Source organism: Podarcis tiliguerta (genome assembly GCF_965153285.1).
Source record: "Podarcis tiliguerta genome assembly, chromosome: 1".
NCBI classification, from domain to species: domain Eukaryota; kingdom Metazoa; phylum Chordata; class Lepidosauria; order Squamata; family Lacertidae; genus Podarcis; species Podarcis tiliguerta.
The window spans coordinates 96276720-96302922 of NC_139534.1; the positions used below are offsets into that span (position 1 = coordinate 96276720).

At 39.3% G+C, this 26203-nt stretch overlaps 1 protein-coding gene and 1 long non-coding RNA gene across 17 annotated transcripts in view; both read left to right on the forward strand.

Moving 5' to 3' along the window:
- MEIS2 (Meis homeobox 2) overlaps positions 1–26203 on the forward strand; it is a 225454-nt gene that overhangs the window by 169575 nt on the left and 29676 nt on the right. The window lies entirely within an intron of this gene.
- On the forward strand, positions 9961–26109 carry LOC310680332. Its single transcript, XR_014512721.1, has 2 exons — positions 9961–13130; positions 13387–26109. It is a non-coding gene; the product is annotated as an uncharacterized lncRNA (long non-coding RNA).

Consider the following 26203-nt stretch of genomic DNA (forward strand, 5'->3'; position numbering starts at 1 on the left):
GCAGCCTTGTGTATAATAAAGACCTAACTTGTCAAAATAATATGCCTGGTACTTTATTAAGCATTAGCAGAAGCTTAAGGATTAGTAATGAGAAAGGTAGTATGCTGGTGTTCCATAATGAACCCTATATTCTGGGAGATAGGTTAAGGATCGTGTTGGTACACTAGCCAGCATAGTTCTCAGCTGATTCCCTGGCCATGTTGCTACTGCTGTATGGGAGCCTGATCCAGTCTCACTGACAGATGGAGCAGAGAAGAGGCAATTTCTCACCATGTATACCAAGAGCAATGTTTTGGTGTCTTGCAATTTGGTGACCATCATGATTACTCCAAGGAACTCGGGCTAAAAAGCATAGAGGGTGAGACTTATACACTTATTCTTATTCCTATATACTGTATACAGTACACAGTCAATATATTACCTTCAAAAGTCATGGCTGCTCTCCTTTGTCCTTATCTAACTGGAAAACAATTAAAGGTGGTCTGTTACTATGTGCCATGGAACTGGTAACCTCCTACTCAACTTGATGGCCTGTTTTAACCATCTTGTACTTAACTGTGTTGATGGCTTGTTATATTTAACTGTTTTTATGACAATTGACTGCTGCTCCCAGACATTCTCTCCTACTGATTTACAGCTGACCTGAAACTGAGGTTGTGGGAGACCAGGCGACTAAAACAGACATGGAACTCAACCTACACAGAAGCTAATTCATTGCAGCACAGATTTTGCAGTTAATTGAAAGTGTGCCTTGGTTTTAGAGTGAGAGAAAACTATTTCCTATCTGTTGTATATTCCGAACGCTGTCCTTCATAGCTGCTTTCAGTTGGTGAATGACATCATATATTAACATTGTGACAAAATAGGCCTGCTTTGCAGGCAAAATCATTTTTGTTACTATATTTACTCAAATCTAATGCTCACCCTTTTTGGCCAAATCACGTTGCAAAAATTAAGGTGCGCATTAGATTCGATAGCACATTTACATTCGCCAGCACATCCTTTTTTTGGTTTCAAGGTTCTGAAAATTGAGGTGCATGCTAGATTCGATGGTGCATTAGACTTGAGTAAATACAGTACATTTGAACTGAAAGCTGCTATTTTAAATGTTGATTTGGGATATGGAGGATCACTCTTGTCCTATTTGCTTGGATCAGTTCCAGTTGATATTACTCACCAGCGTAGAAGTGTTAAGAGTAATGTAAGGATGCATGCCCACTTTTGTTGGCAGAAGGGGATTCTTTGCTGGCTGGTGTTTTCCAATTCCCAAGAGACTTGTTTGGTAAAGGCTTTCCATTCCTGAGAACTTTTACTGAATACCCAATGTGCAAGTCCTGTTCTGGTCCCTTTTCACTGTTTCACTGAGCATGGTGGCTTCTTTGATTGACATTGAATAGAGAGTGAAAGGGAAACTTGTGTCGTTTTGGTTTGGATCTTACGTTGGCTTTTGATACCCTGTTGCTGGTCACAAGGTGTTAGTATTCTGAATATATTCTTTCATGTATTTGGCTTATTCTTTGTGAGGTGGGGCTTTTTGTTGGTATCTTCCTTCTGAGTTCCTCTGAGGTTTCATCTTACCTGCTTTCTGGTTAAAATGTATTCAGAGGTGGGTTAGCTCATCTATAATTTGGTATCAAGGATGTCATTGCTGTCTGGTTGTGATGAGAGGAAGAATGTGGTTTAAAAAAAAATGATTGCACAAAAGACTGAGTAATAGTGGCCAGCAAATTATTCGGCCATTACTAGTGAACTGTAGTGTTGCGGTACTAGTTTTCAAGCTTAGGCCCTGATAGGCACTCTGGAAGTCTGCTTCGAGTTGACTAGAAGCACTTTTATCAATCCCATCTAATGCAAGGCTGTAATGGTATCTTTGAAGATACTTCATGCCAAAGTTTTGTAATAAATGGTCAATGGAATCGCCCCTGATAACTGTTCTGGGAGTACCTGAGTTGCCGAACACAGAATCCCATCTTTTGATGTGCTGTAGCAGCTTTTTGAGAACGCACATACCAATCCTTCAACACCTTCTTACTGTAGCCTTCTGTCTACAATATAAGGTTGTGTTTTGATTCTCAAAGCCCTAGGTGTCTTGAATCCTGCATAACTAGTAGACTGCCTACTTCTACAAATCCTCCCAATATCTGATCCAAGAGTGCTAATTTCATACATCAAGGCACCTGGAGCAGTTTCATAGTGGCTGAGAAAGCTCAGCTTTGAAATTTCCTTTCTCTGTAAGCGTGCCAATGTTCAAGCCACAGTATCTTTTGGAAGATCTTTGTACTGGGGCTAGTTTGAGCTAAGACAAAAGGTATGGGATTAGCATAAATTTGTTTTGGTATGATTTTAATCTATGTTATATATGTTGGAGGGATTTGAATGTGTTGTTTCCTGTTAAAAGCCTTGGGAATGGGGCGTGAAGTAATCTCCTTTGCTCATACAAACAGTTAATATGAGGGCTTCATGAATATGACAGAGATTTATAAACTGTCAGAAATCCCGCCCTCCCTGCCCCACACACATATGAGTGAGCTTCCTTTCTCATATATTGAAGTATTGAAGCTAGGGGTGTGAGTGGAGAGGTCAGATTGAGAAATATTTTTGAAATATTTTGGCCAGCTGAAATATTTTAATTAACTTACTTAAGGGACCCTCCTGCCTAGTGAGGGTGTCATAGAGTAGCAGATAATGTCTGAAATATTTGTAAAACATTTTCAGTTAATATGAACCACTTCATACATCACAGAGCAATTGACCCCCCACAGTTGTTGAGAAATACGTGAAGTATCATCTCCTTCTCCGACCTTTCATTAAAGAAAATAAATAAATTACATAGAAAGCTATTAGGTACCCAATAGCCTGAGCTAATTGGGGTGCATTTTATCCCCAGCAACTTCTACAAACACAGTAGGGGAAATCTTAGCATTTAGTATCACAAATTCATTTTTAACATTATTATACTACTTCAGGAGCGCTGCGGTGAATTATTTTCTTTCTTCTTTCTTTCTAGAAAACCCCGTACATTTCTTTCATTTCTTTGTTTGTACACACACACCAAAAAAACCCACACCTCACAAAATGGCTTACAAATTAAAATATGCAGGAAATGTATACGAAAGTCTTCTTATATAGGTTGCATTTCATCACAGTCCACTTCCACCATATTAACAACCATTTCTGTTTGTGCTGGATAGGCTGCAAGGAGTGAGGATCCTTATATCCCACATGGTGGTCATGTCCTGAAGTGACAAGATTTTGGGCTTGGATATTCAGCATTCTTTCAAATATACCGCAATATTTAACTCAACCAGATCCTTTGCTGTATTAATTGTCAATATTTAAAGATCCTCAGGATCAGTTTCTCCACAAAGAAGTAACGTTATTCTTTAACAGTTGCCAGGATGGTGATAGATAAATATTGGAAAACCCTAAATGGATGTATGATTCAGGGGCAATTTGCAAGAATCTGGCAAATAGCCTTGGCAGAAAAAGTAGCACATCAGTGTAAACTGGCTAGGGGTATTATTAATCACAAATAGTTTCTGGAAACTTGGTTACCATTCTTTGCATATCTCAGTAAAGGGGTATCCCAAGCTGGTTCCTCACATCAGAGTTGGAAGGGACCTCAAAGCTCATCTAGTCCATCTTTGCAAGAAAGCCACATGTGTTTTTGGACTGAATGCTACCTGAGTTATGATGCAGTTATTCTGCTAATGCATCACAGACAATATATTTACTTAGATGTAGACTTGAGGACGGCATTTCCGTGTGCTGCGCTGGCTCGCCAGATGCAGCTTGTCATGCTGGCCACGTGACCCGGAAGTGTCTGCGGACAGCGCTGGCCCCCGGCCTCTTAAGTGAGATGGGCGCACAACCCTAGAGTCGGACACGACTGGCCCATACGGGCAGGGGTACCTTTACCTTTACCTTTTAGTCTTGAGGAATACAAATCAAACTCCTCAGTGTTTGTTTAATAATTATTGTTTATTTTGTAACGAACCTTTTTCAGACACTCAGCTGGGCATTTTAACAACAAAAAATAATGGAAATAATAAAACCTTAAAAATTAAAACAAAGATGAGCTTACTGATTCAACATCTGAACAATCTCACAAACCTATTTGATACTAATAAATAGTCTTCAGAATGCAAATACTGAAATCTCTCTTTTGTCACGTTTGATTGCACCTTCAAGCATCATTAAGCCCTGATCTAGCTGAGCATGTGTGCAGCAGCAAGGATTTTGTAGGCATAGCCCAGTAAAAGAATCTGGAAAACCAACAGCAAGTTGTATGGCAGGGAAGAAAGAGCTGAGAGGACAGAATCCAACCTCCATGCCCTCTTTGAACAGCTGATGAGTGGGATTCCACCATCATTTTCTAGGCTAAGTGTGCACATCTCCAGCTACTAGACTGGCTGCTAGGTTGGACTAGATAATCAAGTGTTCAGAGTCCATTAGCCTGCATGATCCATCATCTGCATAGGAGTATATGTGCAGAACCTTACTTTCATACACATAGCTCCTAGCTGGACTGAGCCAATAATGTTTCATTTTTTAAAAAAATGTGTAACATCTAGGGTTTGGCAGTAATGTTATTGAAATCAGATGGCATTTGCATTTTGTGTGTGCCTTTTAATATCTTACACAATCTCACTGACTTTAAGTATATACATGTATGATTGGAGGGGAAATACTTAGGTACAGCTGCACAAATCACTTGGCCAGGGATTCTCTACCTGAACCAGGAGTCAGTTGTGACCTGAAGGGCTTTTTTGTACCTTTGTGACACCTAAGCCGTTACCAACATCCTTCATTCTGCTCCTTATTCCTGCTTAGCATCAGCAAGTAGCTGAGCAGCTTAGTGTTCTCTGCCAATGAATGCTAGCTACATGGCAGATTGTGTAAGTCTGTGTGTGAGAGAGAATGAAAAGGAGCAGACAGGCAGTAAAGGACGGAGAATACACAGGCAAGGAAATACCAGGGGTATATATGGTTATGTGTAGTACATATGAGTGTTAAGGAACAGCAGCATAGCAGTAAGTTTCTTTTGGGGTGAGAAATGCAGAAGTAATAGGGAATTTGTTTGGGAAGGGACAAATATATGCAAAAGGGACAAATATATGCAAATATATGTTGGGATATGTTTAAGTAGTAGAGCTCCTTATTCCTTTGCACAGAAACCATTGATTTCTAAGCAGAGGCTTCAAGAGTGTGGATGTGAAATAGACTTTCACCCCAAGTTGTTATGTGTTAAGCTCTGCATTGAAATAAAAATATTGGTAGTTGTACCAAAGCTCTCAGCTCACAGGCACAATATGAGTTAAACTAATATTTCTTTTTGGAGAAGGATTAAGGAGTCATGACTGAGTTTAAGACCAGTATCTGTAGGGATGCACTGGTAAAGGTATTCGTTTAAGCATTTATACAAATGCAGTATTGAAACTGCTGGAGACAGTCTCAGCAAAAACACAATGGTAACTAAATAGACAAAAAGCTCCACTGAAAAATGTTGGGATAGTAGTAGAGCTCCTTACTCCTTTGCACAGAAACCATTGATTTCTAAGCAGAGGCTTCAAATCTCTACAATACTATACACAAGTTAAACATTTAAGTGAACACAGCTAAGGGCACTGATTTGTGTTCTTGCAAAACACAGGCATTATGCTCTAGCAAGAGCAGTCTTCTTGCAGAAACCAGTGTTTGTGCATGGATGTCTTCCTTTCTAGGCTGGCCCCCATGTACACAAAAGAACAGTGTGCAGAAAAGTCTTCAAAACTTTGGGCTGCACCTGAAAGGTCCCTTTGTGGATTTGGGTTGTATATACAGCACTCAAACAAATAGTAATGCTATCAGCAGGTTTGCTGAGTGTGAGTAGAATAAAAGATTCCAAGGCTCCTTTGAGCCCCTTTCAATTTCACCAAATGATCCAACATTTCCAAAGCTGACAAAGAGAACCTTACTCTCTAAAGAAAGAAAAAAGTAGTATTTATCAATACTATTATTTATTGACATAAGGATTTCTGCCATGCCCTACTACACATACAGATCACTCAATGTGGCTTACAACATTGGCATATTCAATCACAATAAGAGCACGAGAAGATTCCAAAAGCCTATCTAGCCATGCATTCTTTTCTCCCAATGGCCAGCGAGATTCCCATTGGAAACCCACAAGCAAAAAATGAGTGCGGTAGTAGCCTCCAGCTTGTGTTTCCCAGCAACTGCTATTTATTATTTAGCAACTGCCACGGATACTGGGGGTAAAATACAGCCATCATGACTCATAGCCATTCATAGTTTTATCTGCCATGAATTTGTCTGATTCGATTTTAGAGCTGTCCAAGTTGGTAGTGAATCTCATAGTAACTAAGCACTGTGTGAAGGCAGTACTTCCGTTTGTCCATCCTAAATCTCACACTATTCAGGTTCTAATATTATGAGAGGTGGGGAACAAATTTATCCAAACTTCATAGGTGAAGATATTCCATAGTTGGTTGTGGCCACTGAGAAAGCTCAATTTCTTGTTGCAGCCAATTATGCTTCCATCGCAGGTCTCTACATCATATCTTAGGCAGCAGGCAGATTAGTACAAGAAGTCCTTTAGATTATATGGACTCAAGGCATCGAAAGCTTTACAGATAATTACCCACACTCTGAATTGTGCCTACAAACAGTACAACTGTTGCAACATAGGCAATCCATGGCAGCCATATTCTAGATCAATTGAAGTTTCCAAAAATTCCTCAAAGGCATCCCAGTAAGTAGTTCTTGCAATAATCCACTTCGATAAAATTTAAATATGTGTTACCATAACAATGTTTTATATCCTTAGGATTGGATGCAGTTGGCAGACCACTACCAACTATACATCCAGGTGGAAAGCAGAGTTCAGAAGCCTCCCTGAAACTGTGAAACTGTTTTTCAAGGGGAGTACTACCCCCACTCAAAACAGGCTGAATCGCCTTTCCAGGGTCAATTTACCTTCTGTCCAGGAGCATCTTTGTCTTGTCTGGATTAAATTCCAATTTATTAGCCTTCATCCATTAGTTTTGAATAACAAGTAATTCAGACCATTAATTACATAGAGAGTCTAATACCTACTATTTCCTACTTTCTCGCTTCGTGTTTGCTTCTCTACTCTGAACAGCTACTGCTTAGAGACCTTAAAGAATTCCTTTTTTGAAAAGAAAGTTTTCTTTGTACAGAGTTATGCTAATTAGTACCTTGTTTGTGGTTTCATGAGATTTATGAGAAGCTGCTCTGAGCCCTGCATAGAAAATTTCAGGCTATCTTCATATCTGTCTATTAATTTGTTTATCATTCTATCTGCCTACCTATCTGCTGAAATTTAAAACAGGGTAATAACTTTGAGCCCAGTGACACTAATGCAGCATTAGATTAAAAGAATGTTACTTTATATAGGCGTAAAAGTAATTTAGAGGCACTTAGAGGAAGCTATATACTTAACATGATTCTTGGCCAGTAAAGACAGGTTGATCCCACTCATTTTGGGATTGCTAATTTGCAGTTAATTAGGAAGATTGATTCTGTTCTGTGATGCATAGTTTCAACCCCAAATGCATTTTTTTCTGGTTTCTGTGACACAGGGCTAGTTATCAACATCATGATACAAATATTACTGAATGACACAGATTCTCATAAAATGGCAGTAGTTTTTTTGCTTGTGGGGGGAAGTCTAGTAACCATTAATAGTATTTAACTGTTGTTGTTTTTTACTGTGATGGAAACCTGATACCATTTGTATTTAAAACATTTATTCATTACCTGGAAAGTATATTGCAGCAAGGAGGTTTCTTCAAAAAGAAAAAACAAAAAAACACCGTTTGATACTCTATCTGCCAATTTTAAAAAGTTGTACTTTGTATTTATTAAAATCTTCAGTGTACCTTTAAAAATTGGCAGTCCCAGCTTCCATGTTGCTGTGCAGGCCTAACTGGCCTCTGCAATGTATTTCTCGGTCCCTAGACTAATATATCTAATTCCTTACCATCTTTCCTCCTCTCCCTGGCGTTCCTTTATCCCACTCCACTTTGAGTCCTCCTCTTTTCTATCTTCAAACCATCAGACCAATACATCTCACCCTTGCGGCTCAGGCCTCTCTCATGTAGCCATGAACTGTCCTAAGGAAGACCAGTCCTCCCTCTCTATTTGAACTTCCCATAACAACATTAACACAGAGAACCAGCAGAGCCCTTAGTAATAATAATAATAATAATAATAATAATAATAATAATAGTGCAAGGTGATGCCTTCCAGTGTCTGAATGCTGCAGAATGGCCATGCCATCCCCTCATCTTTGCTTTGTGCCCACTAAGAGTGTGGGTGAGCACACTAGCTCTGCCTCCCTCCCTTGCTGTTTCACTCATGTTCCACTTATGCAGGGTTCTCCACATCTGCTGCGCATGATATTTTCTTGCCCCCTTTCTCTCTCATTTTTCTATTATCCTTTCTGGCACGTATCCTTCTGAGACATTACAATTATCTTCTTGTCTTTCCTGATTTCTTGTAAACATGCGCTGGAAGACCCCGTGTTAACTTCCCTTCTCCCTCAACCTTGAAAAAGAGCCTTTTCAACTCTCTGCAGCCTATATTTAAAAATTCCCATCAGTCAGTTCATTTCCTTTTGGTTGCCTGTTTAAAAAAATCCCCTTCTGACCTCTAATAGGCCTCTCTATCTTTCACAATCCTGCTGTGGGTGCTACCCAGTCTGGAAGTCTCTGCGGGGCTTGCACCAGCCTGCTGTATTCAAATCTCATGCTCCGAGGCTTCCCTAGGTCAAACTCACTTCAGAATGAATGTGACCTGGGGAAGCCCTGAAGCACAAGAGATTTGAAGGGAGGATCAGTTTAAAGTTGGGAGGAGAAGAGAATCGTGTTCAGGCGAGGTCTTATTGTTCCCAACCAGTTTTTCCACTTTTGCATAGCCCTTAGAGATACCAGTTGCCCAAACTATACTTTTACAGGTATTTAGCAGGTCACACACTACTTGGTTAGATGTTAAGGAAAATGACTCTTTCAATATGAGCTGCTTTTCTGCTGTACTCCTTAAAAACATGACCAGTAATGAAAATGTTAAGGAGGGGCAATGGAAGGCAAACTGGTGTGGTGCATTTAAAGCAGATTGCACCCTGTCTTTGAGGGGGAAGAATGTAGAGGGAAATAGAAATTGCTAGCATGTGTTTAAAAATGCAAAGGTAAGAATATATTATTGATTGGTACTTTGTCTGTTTATTTACACCATACTAGTAGTGTTAAGATGTCTGGCTGTAATTATCGAGAACAGCCTACCTGTCAAAGAGCGAGTGGTTGTTTCACCATTGTCTGACTGCAGTAAATCATCAGATGTGTGGGCCTAATTCAGAAATAGGAAAAAAGGATACTGTCACAAAACGTGAAATTTCTTTGTATGAGAAAGGAGTCTGTTAGAAGTCTTACTATTACTCTGATATATTTACCTATTGACAAAATGCAGGAAGTACAAGGAAGCACAATTCTCTTATATAGATGCTTAGTATATGTGTTTATGTTTGTGTAGCATATGTACATATATCTTTAAAATGGCAGTTAAAATTACTGGGTAATTCATAATTCATTCTTGAAAAGAAAGAAGTCTTATGCCTGCAATATGACTGATACTATCCTGTCTCCTGGTTACATAATACAGTATATAAAAATACATCTGTCTTAATGTTACATTGCTGCGATTTTGAGTCTAGGAACAACCTTGCAGTAGGGACAGAGTGACCTTTTGGGAAGGAAAAAACCCAGAAATGAAATGAAATACACTTTCATTTTTGAGAAATATGCATGAAAGTAAAAATTTGACAGCATGAAAGAACATAAGCAAATATATCTTTTTATTTGAAGATAAAAAAGAAGCAGAGACTAGATAGGGAAAGGGGGGGGGGAACCTGTGAAAAAAACAGATGATGCAGTTTTTACGAATAAGCAGCTTAATGTATCTTGGCACCCACAGTAAGCCTTGTAGGAGCTCAAAGTGCCTGAGGCAATCTGTGAGCAGAATAGCAATTTTATTACTTTGTCATTAAACCAATTTCACAGCAGTATTGTTTGTTAATGAGCAGCGGCAAACGAGCGAAGATGTCACACACTGGAATAGCAGTGAGATTTGTGACCCAAGCTCAGAGCACTAGGATGGAAAGACCACGGCTATAAAGAAGGAAATACTTTGGGATGAAATGCAAAGTCTATACAGCAGAGCTTGTGTTTATGAGCTACCATTTTGCTAAGAGCTGTGAGAGAAATAAAGGTCTGGAAATATGCAGTTAAAACAGGGCCTATAAAATTAAAACCAAATTAAAGCATAGCAGAGGATTACTGCACAGGCTGTACTCTACAAAATATATCTTAAGTGATGAAGTGAAATCTCAATCAGGTTTGTTTGAATTTCACTGGTATTTATGAAATCCGGTTGTTGTTGTTTTTTTTAAAAAAAGAAAGCAAACACCAACAGATTCCCAAACAAAAGCAGCTGCCTCCCACAGTGGGCTCTTACCCATAAAATGTGGATCTCTTTGTGGAAATTGAACTTCCCAGTTCTTAATTAGAAACTCACCTTCGATCTACAGACAGAATTTATATTCAGGCATATGCTTGCATGTGAATACTGGGCACATAATGGCAACCCGGCTCCTCTACTAAACAGTGAATCAAAATCACATAGCAAAGATAGATTGCATGAGGCTGAGCACTGCATTATTTGATGGGGGACCTTTTTCTTTCTTTCTTTCTTTCTTTCTTTCTCTCTCTCTCTCTCTCTCTCTCTCTCTTTCTCTCTTTTTTCTTTTGAGCCAGCACGCTGGTCTTACAAAGAGATTGGGAGACAGCCTTGAGGGATACAAGAAACAGTGCCAAGCAGGCACATTACTGAATCCCTGCAAGGCATCTCGAGGTGAGTTTGCTGCCTGAGCTGTCTTTCCATGTTTATACATAGGGAGAACTAGTTCAAGCAATGCAATAAGTGGATCAACATAACTGACTTAAAGTGTGGGGGGAGGGGGGAATTAACCCACCATTTTGCTCCATTTGCACTATAGATAGGAAAATAGTTTTGCTGTCTGGACTTGCTACTGAACAATCCTACTTCTTTCCTGTAATAAAACCCCACCCAATAAGCTTTCATTGTAATTACATTTATTAAGGATAATTACTATCCTAGAAAACATAGATATGTATCAAATGCTTCCCATTTTGTTGTTGTTGTTTTTACCTCCCCATTCCACACCCATAAATATCTATCTAGGTAAGGAGTATATATATTTGGCACACGTAAATAGATAAGATAAACCGAAGGAATGGATTTAGTACATTGCAGTGCACGTCTGAGGGAAGCCAGGAAGAGATGAATGGAGAGAGAGAGAGAGAGAACGTAGCCAGACTGAATAATGCAAGTCACTTCAGTTCACAAGAACGCTGACATCTCCCACCAGTGATTAATATTCTTGGATGGGTGCTTTTATACCTTGATAATGCGTACATGTTTTCAGCTATTTAAACTTAACTCAGCAAAGAGGACACTGCAGGAAGTGCTCATTGTTGAGCAGTAGGCGGTGCTCACAGTTCTGGGAGCTCAGCTTAAGACTGTTTTCTGCCTGACAGGGCAAGACCCCTAGACTAATCACTGGCTGGGTCTATGATAGTTGGCAGCCATTCAGCGCTGGTCCTCTGCCAGCAGTATTACTAGATAGCCAGACAGATCAATTCACTTTTACATTCCCACTATTATTTATAGCATGCTGTATATCTGCTCTTGCTTATGAACTAATGATTAGCAAATACAGTACACATAAAACATAAGCATTTGTTCTGGAGAAGGCTTTCTGCTGCTGATATTGCAGATAGTTTTACAGGTCATAGAGCCTTAAGAAGGATTTAAAGGGCATATATTTTGCTTATTTTAAATTAGTGTTAAAACAAACAAAACACCCTGACGAAAATAGATCTCAATTCAGAAACAGTTTAAGACCCTATTTTGAATCATGGGCATTTTAAGAAGGAAACAAATACAAAGCTACTTTGTAGGTGCATGGCTCTGTAAAATAAGCTGGATTCAGGGTAATTTATGTTTTTGTTATATTTGTCCTTACTGTGAAAAATTGGAGTGAATCCAGAGATCCCATAAGTGGAGTTCCACTCACGGTTTCTCTCATGGGAAATGGGAAGGAGATTTTCATTGATTTCCCTCTTTACCCTGCAGCTTCCTGTGCCTCTTGAAAATTATTTCTAAGTGTTCGAGGGTCCTCCTCTACAGCATGGGAGGAGATCCCGTACTTTTTTGTTATGATAAAATTACTTAGCTTTCAGCAATGGAAAAGCTTTCATTAAGGGGAAAGGCCATAATTCACTGATAGAGCATCTGCTTTGCATGCAGAAGTTCACAGATTCAGTCCCCAGCATCTCTGTGTCTGCTGCAGAAACATAGACCTAGATGGACCAGTGGTCTGGTTCAGTATAAGGCAGTTACCTATGTTCTGATCAAGATTAACCCCCTAGGCAATGGGGTTGCAATCTTGGTATAATATCACAGTGCCATCACGGGGTTCTATTGATAATTTCACTAAGAAAGCAGTGCCTCCCAGTTTAGTCCGTCACATTTCCCCAGTCATGCTGCTGCTTGACTGTTGCTTCGTTCCTATGTCAGTCCTGGCCATTTCACTGAAGGAAGGTGAGGAATACAGTGGTACCTCGGTTTACATGCGCTTCAGGTTACATACGATTCAGGTTACAGACTCCGCTAACCCAGAAATATTACCTTGGGTTAAGAACTTTGCTTCAGGATGAGAACAGAAATCGTGCAGCAGTGGTGCAGCGGCAGCAGGAGGCCCCATTAGTTAAAGTGGTGCTTCAGGTTAAGAACAGTTTCAGGTTAAGAACAGACCTCTGGAACGAATTAAGTTCTTAACCCGAGGTACCATTGTACTTTTATGTCACCACTGGAGTCAAAATAGTGTGCTTTTTCTGATCTCTGTATCAATTTTTCATTGTATTGTGGTAAAAAAGGCATTGTTTCAAGCACCCCATGTTGTAAGGAAATTCTCACGTTTGTTTTCATTTTTTAAAAAACCTCATCTATCATCAGTGTTCAATACAGTGGTACCTCGCAAGACGAATGCCTCGCAAGACAAAAGAGTTTTTTGTTTTTTGAGTTGCTTCGCAAGTCGAATTTCGCTATGGGCTTGCTTCGCAAGACGAAAACGTCTTGCACCTTTTTCTTAAAACCGTCAATGCATTCCTATGGGAAACCATCAATGCATTTCCTAAGGGAAACCGTGCTTCGCAAGACGAAAAATTCACAAGACGAAAAAACTCGCAGAACGAATTAATTTCGTCTTGCGAGGCACCACTGTAGTCCTTTCTGATTATACCTGCCAACCTTTCCCCTTGTGTAACACTTGATAAACTGTGGTATCAACTGTGCCTATCACACCTTATTCATGACCAAATGTTCCCAACTAACATGATGGAATTTCAGATCCTATTACGCTGGAAGTTGTTCATCATAACTACCATCTACAAGGAAGATTGTCAATAACTTCATTGCATATATGATTATGTTTATTTATTTGCATTATTTACAACCCACTTTTCACTGTGCACACAATCCTAGAGCAAGGAACAACCTTAAAATATTATAAAATAATATTTGACTAAAACTTTAAGTAAAAGCAGACAATATACTAACAATATAATTACATGAACCAGAAGAGGGCCATGCTTGTATGAATAGCCACATTTTTACCTGGTATTTTTCACAGTTCTCTACAGGATATGTACTTGCATGTTTGAGCACTCATGAGGTGGAGAAAGGATAAGCTTTATTATAGGATTAGTAAAATGCGGACAGCAGTATGATTCCATTTCTTTAGAAAAGTGTAGTGTGGGAAAGCTTGGTAACTTCGCTACTGCCACAAAACTTAACAAATAACTTAGAATCGATCCTTAAGGAACAATAACCCCACTTAGCATTCTTATTAAAGGCTGCTTCGTGTGTACTGCATCACTGAAATTACTGAAGATACAATAGGTTGTGTTTCTGAAGCAAAATGCTCTTAAACATCCACATGCATTCACTGGCTGTAGATGAAATGAACATTTAATAATGTATCAAGTGCAACATATTTCAAAGTTAACCTTTTATGAAGGAATAGAACTTTCAGCCATTTTGTGTTTGGTTTCTGGTTGTAAAGCTTGGGTTATCAAATGGTTGCTTTTTGTTTTAAAGGCTTTCCTGAGTGGGAGGATCAAAAGGCATGCGAAGGTTAAAAGTATAAGGGGGTGTTTTGCTCTGGAAGCTGTTTGAAGGAAGGTTAAAAGTACAAGGCGAAGTTTTGTTCAATGCTTTCTGCACAGGTGGCTCAAACATTCAATCTAGGAACCTGACAATTAAGGGAAAATAGGAACTTAAACAGAAGTCTACTTCTGATTTGCTAAAAGGTTGAGGAGGGAGTGAAAAGCTGTATATAAGTCCAGCTAGAAAGTAGAGTAGGTAGCCAAAAAGCTGTGGAGTCAGAAACTTGAAGAGTTGTAGAGCTACAATAAAGAAGAGGCGTTGAAACACTTTAAGAGTTTTCGAGCACACATGGGCCTAACGTGGTGCAGAGTCAAGAGAAGACGACAAAGAGTTACAGAAGTTTGACCAAGGATGCAAATGGATAAATATTGAATTGGTTAGGAAAATAATCTATAATAGGTATAGCTGGAAGTCGTTTCTTTTATTTAATTGCACTTATTGGGTAAATAAGTTTTTTGTTCTAAAAATCATGTTCTCAAAATATATTTTAGTTTGTTGCCTTTGATATGGATATGTTAGTTTCTATGTTATTCATTCAGCATGTTAGCACTAAACCAGGCATCTGTCTGACATGGTTACATTTTCCTTAAAAGAGCAAATTTACAGCCCAGAGGTTTTCTGGATCCTGACTGCTACTAGATTCTCAAGTAGTGGCAATGGTGAAAGTAGCACCTGTTATCAACTTTATCCTATTAGCTGGTTACAGCGCCTCCTGACCGTTCTTTGGTGTCTTCCCATTTGTACTACTAGAATTCACTATGGTATTCACTACCACAAAATGTAGTGATGGTCACTAACTTAGACAGTTTTAAGAAGGAATAGACAAATTCATGAAAGATAAACCAATCAGTGGCTAATAGCACTGGTGGTTATATATTCCCTCCAGTATCACAGGCAGTTGTTAGGAATTGAGTGGAAGGAGGATCATGTTGATCTTAGGGACTTCCCACAGATATCTGGTTAGCCACTTAGATGGGCCATTGGACTGATCAGCAGGGCTCTTCTTTGGAGTGCCTCAGGATTCTATATTGTCCCCTGTACTTTTTAACATCCACATGAAGCCACTGTGAGAAGTCAGCTGGAGGTTTGGGCTTAAGTGTCATCAGTATGCATATGACATGTGCCTCTACCTTTTGTTTATTCCTACTAGTTCCAATCTATATATACTACTATACTAGTTCCTACAATTTTTACAATTGCAGAAAAATGGGCTCAGGAACCATAACATTTATGAATTTCAGTATTTTTGGTCTGGGAAAAAGAAGAAATAGAGGAAGGAAGTGTGTGTTTTCTATTGTTTGTCTGTCTGTCTGTCTGTTTGTTTGTTTGTTTTTCAGTGATAATTCAGTAAAATGACTATAACATCCAGAACAGACAGGCCCAATCTCTGTCCCATGTGTAAAAACTTGTTCCATGTCCATTGCAAACCTGTGCTCAATCAAAAAACAGAGTTGAGTGGGGGAAATTAGGAAAGGAAAGTGGAGAGGCCAAATCAGAATCAAAACAAAGTATTGTAGTCTCTTAGTGGTGGGCTGTCTCTTAGTCACAGTTTCAGAAATATATTCCAAATTTGATTGTAGTTATTCAGAGTTTCACATCTAATTTATGATTCTATTATTTTCTTTTATCCTAAAGTCCAGAATGAGTTATGTTTATTGTTCTGTTGGTGAATCTTCTTAAACTTCTAGTGTTGCAAAACTATACATTACACTATCAGGCAGCTATATAAATCTATTCACCGTTATTTTTGTTATTTTTATTTATTTATTTGTTAAATTTGTATACAGCCCTTTATCCGAAGATCACAGGGTAGTTCACAACATAAAAATAAAAAATGGAAATACAAAATACATTTTTTTAAAAAGAAACAAATAACTCACAGACACATTTAAAAGGCCATAGAATGTTACTCAGTCCAACACATGATGGAAAACAAATGTTTTCGCCTAGTGCCAAAATATATGTATGGAACATGCCAGGTGAGACAGCTTGGGGAGAGCATTTCACACACAGGGAGCCATTATATTTTAGAAGAGGCCATTTTGCAGAAGTATAGCCTAAAGTGAAATGGTTGGAGAAAAAACATATGCTAGAACCAAGTTAATCAACTATTCTACTTCAAATAGGTCCACAAAAGTTAGAAGCTAATAAAAATAAACATGGGTCAACAGTGAGATGCAACAGCAAAAAAGCAAATGATATTCTAGACTGCATCAACAGAAGTATAGTGTCCAGATGAAGGGAAGACATAGTCCTGCTCTATTCTGCCTTTGTCAGACCATACCTGGAGAATGGCGTCCAGTTCTGGGCACCACAATTCAAGAAAAATATTAACAAGCTGAGAAAGGCAACCATGATGATCAAGGGTCTGGAAAGCAAGCCTTATGAGGAACGGTTGAGAGAGTTGGGTATGTTTAGCCTGGAAAAGTGGAGACTGAGGGGAGATATGATAGCCAAATATCTAAAGGCTGTCACATGGAGGATGGAGCAAGCTTGTTTTCTCCTGCTCTTGGGGCAGGAGGTAGGACCCGAATTAATGGATTCAAGAAAGGAAGAACTTCTTGACAGTAAGAGCTGTTCAAGAGTGAAATAGACTCCCCCGAGAAGTGATGGAGTAGACTGTCCTTCAATGGAGGTTTTTAAGCAGAGGTTGGATGGCCATCTGGCATGGATGCTTTAGTTGAGGAACCTGCATTGCAGAGGGTTGGATTACATGAACTTCAGGTTCCTTTCCAGCTCTACAGTTCTATGATTCTATGCCAATATGATGAACAGTGGTACCTTGGGTTACATATGCTTCAGGTTACATACGCTTCAGGTAACAGACTCCGCGAACCCAGAAATAGTGCTTCAGGTTAAGAACTTTGCTTCAGGATGAGAACAGAAATCGTGCTGCGGCGCCGTGGCAGCAGCGGGAGGCCCCATTAGCTAAAGTGGTGCTTCAGGTTAAGAACAATTTCAGGTTAAGTACAGACCTCCGGAACAAATGAAGTACTTAACCCGAGGTACCACTGTAATTTGGGGGCAAACTAGAATATATACCCATATATATACCCCATATATACCCTGCTGGATCAGGCCAATGGCCCATCTAGTCCAGCATCCAGTTTTCACAGTGGCCAGCCAGATGCCTTTGGGAAACCAGGGAGCAGAATATGAGCACAAGAGCACTCTCCCCTCCCAAGGTTTACAGCGGGGTAGTCAACCTTTTTATACCTGCCGCCCACTAATGCATCTTTCTTTATGGTAAAATTTCCTTACCGGCCACCAGTTCTTGATTCAGGATTCAGCTTGTGCCGTAGAACCCCCTACCGCCCACCTAGAATCTTGAAACACCCACTAGTGGGTGGTAGAAACCAGGTTGACAACCCCTGGTTTGCAGCAACAGATATTCAGAAGCCTTACTGTCTCAAGTCACAGAAGAAGAGGAAATGAGGAAAGGGACAGGAAGCAGAAGAGAATGTGATGCAGAAATTATCAGAGGTGAGAAGGATTTTTCATTTCATGTTAGATTTGACTGCCACTTTTCTTCATACTGTACTTGGTTGCTTAAAACCCATAAAAGTGACAAAATATAATTACATTGTCATCCCATAACAATTCAAAACATAACTAAAAAGCATTTTAACAACATTCAATAATCAATTTCTCATATAGTGAGTGGGATTCAGCTAATAACTTCCCGCAGTGGAAGCCCTGGGCAAAGACTTCTGCTTGTGTGTCAGAGCTTTCCTCCATCTCCTCCCTTCTGTGTGCCCATTGTGACCCCTGAAATTTGCTCTTGTTGGGGTTGGGAGAACCCCTGACACCACACATGGGGGAGGAGAGGGGGAAGCCTCCCATCTGGCAAGCCTGATGGAATGATTACCTTAGTGCAATGTTGAAATCCTCCCAGTATTACAAGATAAGATCAACAAAATGTCAGCAAATAGTGAAATAAAACCACTCCCATCAGTTACAACCAATTAACCAGATAACATCTGCAAAAATAAAATACAGAGATCATGCAATAGACAACTAGGTGACACTTATCCTTCCTTTTCCTGTGGGACATTTCCAGCCCCATCAAGCCGATTATCCCATCCAAACCATTCCCATCCTTAGAACACCATGCTGTCCACTTCATAAATCCAGGATCAAGGTGATTTTGAGTTGGGACTGCAGATCTTGGTGCCATAGCATTAACCAACTGTCTCTGCTCTGACTGGATCTGTACAATAGGCCAAAAATAAAAAATAATAATACAGGAAATGTTTGAGGTGGGAGAAGTAGCTGAATAAATAAAAATTCACTGCAAGGAAGAATGAGATAGCCATAATATATTTTTCCCAGCATGAAGTGTGATATGCACTATGAAAGCTGTGGTAGTAATGACATTGTGTAGAAAACTAATGTTTGAACACTTGTGAAGGAAAATAATTACAACTCCTGTGAGGTGACTGGGAGGGAATTTGTATAACTGATTTGTACAAATTTTTTAGCTTTCAGTAGTGTTTAAGTACAGTTTTAAGGCTTTCAGAAGCGCCTCATCCTTACAATGTTTATGCCAGTGAGAATCTATATGAAAGTAACTTGGGGTGCCGAACATGCAAATTGCTACATCAGTACAGTCCTTCTAATGGGTTTGCAAAAGCTGCTTGGAGAGCAGGCTGTTGGGTAACTAAGCCCCTGGAGACTGTATAAATCTGGCCTTCAGTAACTAGCCCCAAGGCAGATAGGAAGTATCTGCCAAAATCTGAGCCAGTCTCCAGGTTTTGTCTCCCGATTCCCTGTCTAGTGTCTTAAACACAATATAGTACTTCCTTTCTTGCAGTTGTCTCCTCTGTAGTGAAGGCAGCAAGCAATAATGTTTCATGGCATCCACACACAAAAATGATACCTACTGATTTGCATTTACCAAATGTTGTTAAAACAGCACCTAATTAAACACTGAAACCAAGATGAAAATTTGATAACAGTGAAAGCTGTTTCTTGGTAGCATATGCTAATGTACATTTCTCTTATATGGTATATAGCACAAGATAAAAATGCATAAAGTATATCATAAAAGTATGTTAAGTGTAAAAGCATAAAAATAACATAAAATGCATAAAGTTTCAGTTGCTTTTTTCTGAAGGTATAAAGGGCTATGTTGCTTCACTCTTTGACTTTGCTGTAAAGTCATATTGCGTAGAATACCCAGAATGAATAACTGATCACTGACTTTTCCGAAGAATGCTATTACTCAGATGTGTATCAGACAGAATGTCTGTCTGTAGTGCCAGAGTTCTTGGTATGAGTGCAATGTGTGCCAAACCAAAGGATAATTCCCCTGGAACTGATTTAAATACTGTTGGTATTATCAAGTTCCTGGTAATTGACTATATTTGTCTTTGAATGAGACAGTTAAATAACATTTTAGTTGTGGTTATGCAAATAACATTTGCTTATATGATATAGATAGTTATGAAATAACTATCAAAAAAAATAAGAAGCATCAACATTGTACTATCAGTTTCTGTAAACTACAATATGCAGACCAATCCTTAGTGTTTCATCGTTCTGGGTACCTTCCCCCCAGCACTCTAAATTTCTTCTTAGCTACTGATAAATGTGTGGTTGGCCACAGGCATCTTTTGAGCATGGTTCATGCAATTGCTGATATCAAAGGATACATCCCCTTGCAACAATGCCCATGCAATTGTTGGCAGTTTTGTAACTTTTGTTGCTAATTCTTTTACACTTGTTTCCATGTTCAGTGCTTTCTGCCTTTAAAAATCGTGAATACATCCCACGAGTATATGGCTTTCTAAGGCAGCAATTCCTTACCAAAAAATATTCTTTTTTAAACTATTTTAAAGACTAGTCAAGCTCACCCCGGAGGAAAACATGCTGTTTCTAGCTTTAGGTCTAACATTGACTAGATTTGCTAGATGTGTACACAGAAACATTTTTTGTAAAGGAAAATAATTGGGAGAGGACAACAGAGCTCTTCCCTTTGCATCATGGATCCTACCCTCCCCATTTAATTTTTCTGTTGCCTGCTATGCATGTAGGAGTAGCGGTTCAGCTGCTATTCATGCATTATTAGTAATATTATTACTAAGAGTGAAAAAGAGTGATTTTTTTAAAAAAGGAGGTGCTCATATATTGATAAAAGCACCATGGGTGGTAGTAAAAACAAACAAAAAAAGAGTTCCTGGTACTCTGTGAAAATTTCCTAAAGGATGAGCAACTTGCATAACCTACAACAGGAAGACAGAAGGTAGATCTGGATCTGCTGCTAGATATGTGGGTGAGGATATGTTTAACGGTAGCAGGAATGAAATAGCAGGTAGAGGCCCACAGTTCTTTTGTGTGGAAGAACTGTAAACTCTGTTCAGTTTTTATATTGTTTTAAGTGTATGGCATTTGCATCAGCCTTTAGTTAGTGGATCCTGGGGTTCTAGAAAAAAAACACCTAAATCAAAGTGGATTCTGCAAGCCTGAAGTTTGCACCCACTCTGCAACCTATAGCAACTGACATCATACATGTGTCCTTACTGTTGTTTGTCTTAATAATACAAGCACCATGGTGGTATAGTGCTTAGAAGATCACATTTAGAATTTGAACCAGAGACATTTGGTTTCAAATTCCTGCTCAGCCGTGAAGTTCCTAGAATGATTTTGCGCAAGTCACTGTCTTTCAATCTAAGTGTCCTGCAGGGTTTTATTTATATATTTTATTTATTTTATGAATTTCTGTACCACCCTTCATCACAGGGCATCACAGGGCACTTTGCAATATAAAAACACAAAAATACGTAGCGTACTCATGAACAACAACAACCCCTCCCATGTAGTTTTAAAGAATTTAAAGTTTAAATTCGCTAAATACCTGGGAGAAGAGAAATGTTTTTGTCTGGTGCCTAAAAGCACCACGAAAATACATGTTCCTGTGTCGCCACCCTCTGGATCTCTCATGGAGGAGACACATGAAGAAGGGCCTCAGATGATCATAGAATCATAGAGTTGGAAGGGACCCCCAAAGGCCATCTTGTCCAACCCCTGCAAAGGAATTGACGGTTGCAAGGTCCAGATTGCTTCATATGGGGAGAGGCAGTCTGTGAGGTATTGCAATCCTGAGCCATTAAGACTTTGTAGGTCAAAACCAGCACTTTGAATTGGGCCAGGAAACTAATTGCTTTCCAGTACCGTTGGGCCACAATTGGCGTTATATTCTCAAATTATCTTGCCCCAGTGAGCAACTTGGCCATTGAATTCTGCACCAGCTGAAGTTTCCAGACTGTCTTCAGAGGCGCACATTACAGTAATCTAACCTGCAGATTATCAGAGCACAGACAGCAGGCTATCCCTGCTGATGAAAGACACTCCGCACCACCTGAGCGTCAAGCGACAGCAACAGATCCAGAAGCACCCCCAAGCTGCGTCCCTGCTCCTCCAGATGGAGTGTGACCCCATTAAGAGCAGGTCATCTCCCATCCATCTGTGTAGGAAACCATCCACTAACAGCCTTATCTGGGCTGAGGTGTGAGGGGGAAGGGGGAAAGGTGCTAAAGCCTAAATCTCAGCAGGAAGTGATCTGACCATGACAAGGGACTGGTTTCAATATTCCTCACTTTCAGATCACCCTCTTCATGCCCAGTTGAGAAAACTAGGCCCAGAGTTTGGCCTGCCACATGCATGAAGGCATCATTGAACAATTCCATGTATATCACTTCTTGGCTGAAGAGCATAATAAAAATGTGATAAACACTATGAGCCCCATCCCATTCACCATGGATTCAGAGCTCTCCCCACCCCCACCCCATACCCCTCACACTGTGAAAGAGGAAGTGTTTCTGAAGAGGGTAAAGAGCAAGAGTGGGCATGCCGTGTCTAGAAGGCTACATGAAATTGGGTAGCATCTGGCCACAGCTTCTTCACCACAGGCCTAGGACCATCTTTGGTGCTCCAGCACCCACCTCCACAGAAATTGCTATAGGATCCCTTGCTTTTGATGTGAGTTGCTGCTAAAAAAGTTCCCCCAATCAAGATTTTGTTCTGAAATGTGTCAAACCTTGATTAAATATCGTATCAAGCGTATGGAATTTATCTCTCCCCCCCTTGTTAGTGATGCTTTTTCCAGTCTTGTGGTTGGTTTACTGCACCCACCTCCTGGGATGGATTGTGGATTAAAACAATTTTCAGCGGGGGGCATGGCCTCTCTATGGTGGTGAGCATTGCAGTGAGTGACTTATCTGTAAGGTTTCCATGATCAATATCTGTTTGCTTCTTGACTTGCTTGTCTGCTGCCCCATGTTCATTATTATTACTACACTGTGTAAAATTAATGGTTCTTTTTCTCAGTGTAAGAAGCATATGTCCGCCCTTGCTGTATATGCATGTATGAACCTACTCTTCTTCCTCCAGTTATTTCTCAATTAAAATGTAATGAGGGGGAAATGTAAGAAAACTTCCACCAGCAAGTGCCACAGTACACTAATATTCTCTAGCCTCTTTCGCGGCATTATGTCCTTATCTTTTTCTTTAATTTGCATGTGATCCTTTCTTGTGTCAGTTTGGGAGTTGCCTTTCCACAGACTGCTAGGTGAACAAGTGCCCCCCCCCCGATGTCTTACTGGAGCTTTGAGCTCATAAAATAAATGGTTACATTGCAGTCCTTTCTTCTTTGACGGAGAGTCCTCTTCTCATCAGTTCCTGGTCTTTTCCCCATAGACCTCATTTCACTGTGCCCATTTTCTTCTCATTTAAAAATCCATGGTTGTCACGTTTTAGATGTATTTATTACATCTCTCTATTCTGTTTACTGATAGGAGAGCCAGAAAGCCATATATTCACCACCACAGGAAACCCACTAGCTGAAAGTTTTGATTTTAAGTTCCTATGCCTTGTGTTATAGACAGCAACCAATATTCTGGTATTTTTTACAGACTACATTTTTAATGCTGTACATGTACAGAACTCAGAATTGTCAAGTTAAGATTTTAAGACCCTTTGCTCAATTGCAATGTGAAGAGAAAAGTCAACAACATATTATGAACCATATTCCATGCGATAATCATCTCATTGATGTTCTCCGATAAATCACTGTTGTGTCTGAAGGCATAACAGACCTTCTAAGTGCCCCTATTTTCCAGGGACAGTCCCAGATTTGCATAAGCCATCCGGGTTTCTGACATGATCCCTGAATGTCCCTCTTTGCCTTAGGACGTCCCTATTTTAATTGGAGAAATGTTGGAGGGTATGGAGTTATATGCCACCCAAGCCATCTGAAGGCAGCCCTGTACAGGGAAGTTTTTTAATGTTTAATGTCTCAGTATGTTTAGTATGTTTTAGTATGGAAGCTGCCCAGAGTGGCTGGGGCAACCCACTTAGATGGGTAGGGTATACATAGTAAAATTATTATTAATAGTAAAATTGTTGTTGTTGAATAGGAGATGCCAATTTTCATTGGATAAATATTGGAGGGTATGCCATAATGTAAGACTATATATCTTTCTTCACCCTTCAGTTAGAAATATTCTGCTTTCATATTTTCAGCAAAAGTAAATAAAAATATATTTAAATACAGAATATTATGTTTTGTATGTTAAATAATCCCATTCTTTAAACAGGGATACAAAGTGTTATTTCTATTCCAACTCACAATAGCATTCTTTTGAGCATCAGAACTGGAATCCAAGTATTTTTAGCTTGCAGCAAACTATGTACTTTGATCAAGCTATTTATGGGAGATTATAATTCTTATCCCGTGTAAAAGTGATCTTTAAGACACTTTTGAAAAACTAGATGTGCATAATAGTTGCAGAACAAATTGTAAATGAGATTTTAAGTTATTGTAGCTACTATTATGGACCTAAAGAAATCAGAATTTTAAGAAGATTCAAACCAGGTGGGAGGGTAGCATTGAGATGACTATGATGTTCTGTGCACTATTAAAAAATAAGATTGCAAACCTTTAAAATAGGAACCTCTGTGTAGATTACAATAGATTGTATTATAATGGTCTCTCTTCTCTCATTGCACATTATTTTTATTTTCTGAAACCACTGCATCCAGAGTACACAAGCTAACTTTTAAAATGATGTTCAGCTGTTCCTAAGTAGGTTTACTCAGAAGTAAGTCCCACTGGGCTGTTCACATGCAATGCTAAACCATGGTTTAATTGTTACTGCCAGAAAAGAGCCCAAGCAAAGTCTTGGGCTGATGCAGTCCTTTCCACTTCTCTTCTCCCCATGCAACCAGGAAAAGAAGTTTAGAAGCTTGTTTCCACATCTGCCTAACTCAGGCATAGGCAAACTCGGCCCTCCAGATGTTTTGGGACTACAACTCCCATCATCCCTGACCACTGGTCCTGTTAGCTAGGGATCATGTGAGTTGTAGGCCAAAAACATGAGAAGGGCCAAGTTTGCCTATGCCTGGCTTAACTGCACTTTGTCAATAAACTGCGGTTAACATTAACTAAGCCAACTTGAATCTAAAAAAAGCAGAAAGAAGCTTCCATCCTCCTTCCTCTGGTTGTATGGGAGGGGAGGAGGAGCAAACAATCCCAAGACTTGCCTAGGTTCATTCATTTGATGCTAAACCATGGTTTGGCGTGATGTTCAAATTAGGCCACTCTACCTTCAGTGTGACAGGATCCCTTTGCTTGACATTTGTACAGGCAGCAAGTCGTAGCATCCCTGTATAAATGATAATAAGATAGGTAGGGATGGGGCTCATATATATCCTACAATACCAAACATTTGCTTAGCTACTGTTCCTATTTAAAATCAGAGGAAAATACTGTACACAATGCATGTGTTGTGGCCTGTTTAGCCTTTGCACGACAGTTCATGTGTTCAGTTCCATTATTATCAGTCTTATTTTCTACTTGGATTTTGCTATACTGTATATATTGAGGTGGTGTGCAGAATATGTTAGCTCATATATCTCCTTTTGTAAACTGATGATCATCGGCTTTCGTCCCCTTGCTGTCATTCCAGAATGCACTTCCATTTACTTCACACTTATTTTCCTCCTAATCTATTGATATAGATCTGTGGCTTCGTTTTAATGGCTGGTTCGTTAGATGGTATAACACATGTGGAATTTTAAGCTGCACTTGAGGAAAGTTGGGGAAGTAGAGGTTAAGGTTTATTACAGCTGTCAAGTCTGGAAAATTAGGACTATATACCAACTGTGTGCACAACGTATACTTTTTTCTTGGGCTGTGTACAAGCTCTGTAGCTACCTTCTCATTCTTGGGCAATCGTTAATATACAGTAACAAGACTTTTTAAAAAATATACAACCACAATGCAGACAGGCATTTTATACATGCTTAAGAACTTGCAAACACCAGTTGAACATTTTTTTCTTCCCCTGCCTCCCCACCCACCTTTGAACATCCCACCAAAATCCCGAATTACAAACTAGTTTGAAACTTCTGAGTTTCAAAAGTAGTTGGCATATGGCATGGAAGCTGCTATTGAGGAAATGAAAGTTGTAAATTCCAAGTTCTAGAGTTTGTAGTCATTTTATGCTATAGAAATGTGCTATTTTCAAACATTAAATATTCAGAATTGAGCAATTTATGATTGTACAAAAACTACCTCACAGTATTTAGACAATTAATTTGTTAGGTTAGGAACAAAGGAAGCTGCATTATACTAGGTCACACTATTTACCTTTCAAGTCCATGGTGGTATTAATATTGAACTAGTATACTAAAAATGCATGTATTTTAATTAAATATTTTATACTGTATCATAATCCTACTTTTCAGATGATACGGTTTGTCAAGGAAAACAAAACAAAATTAAGTAATAGAAAATTCCACATTTTGAACTTTCATGGACTTATTTGTAATGAAAAGTCTTTTAATGGATCATAACGAAGGCAGGTGTGCAGGC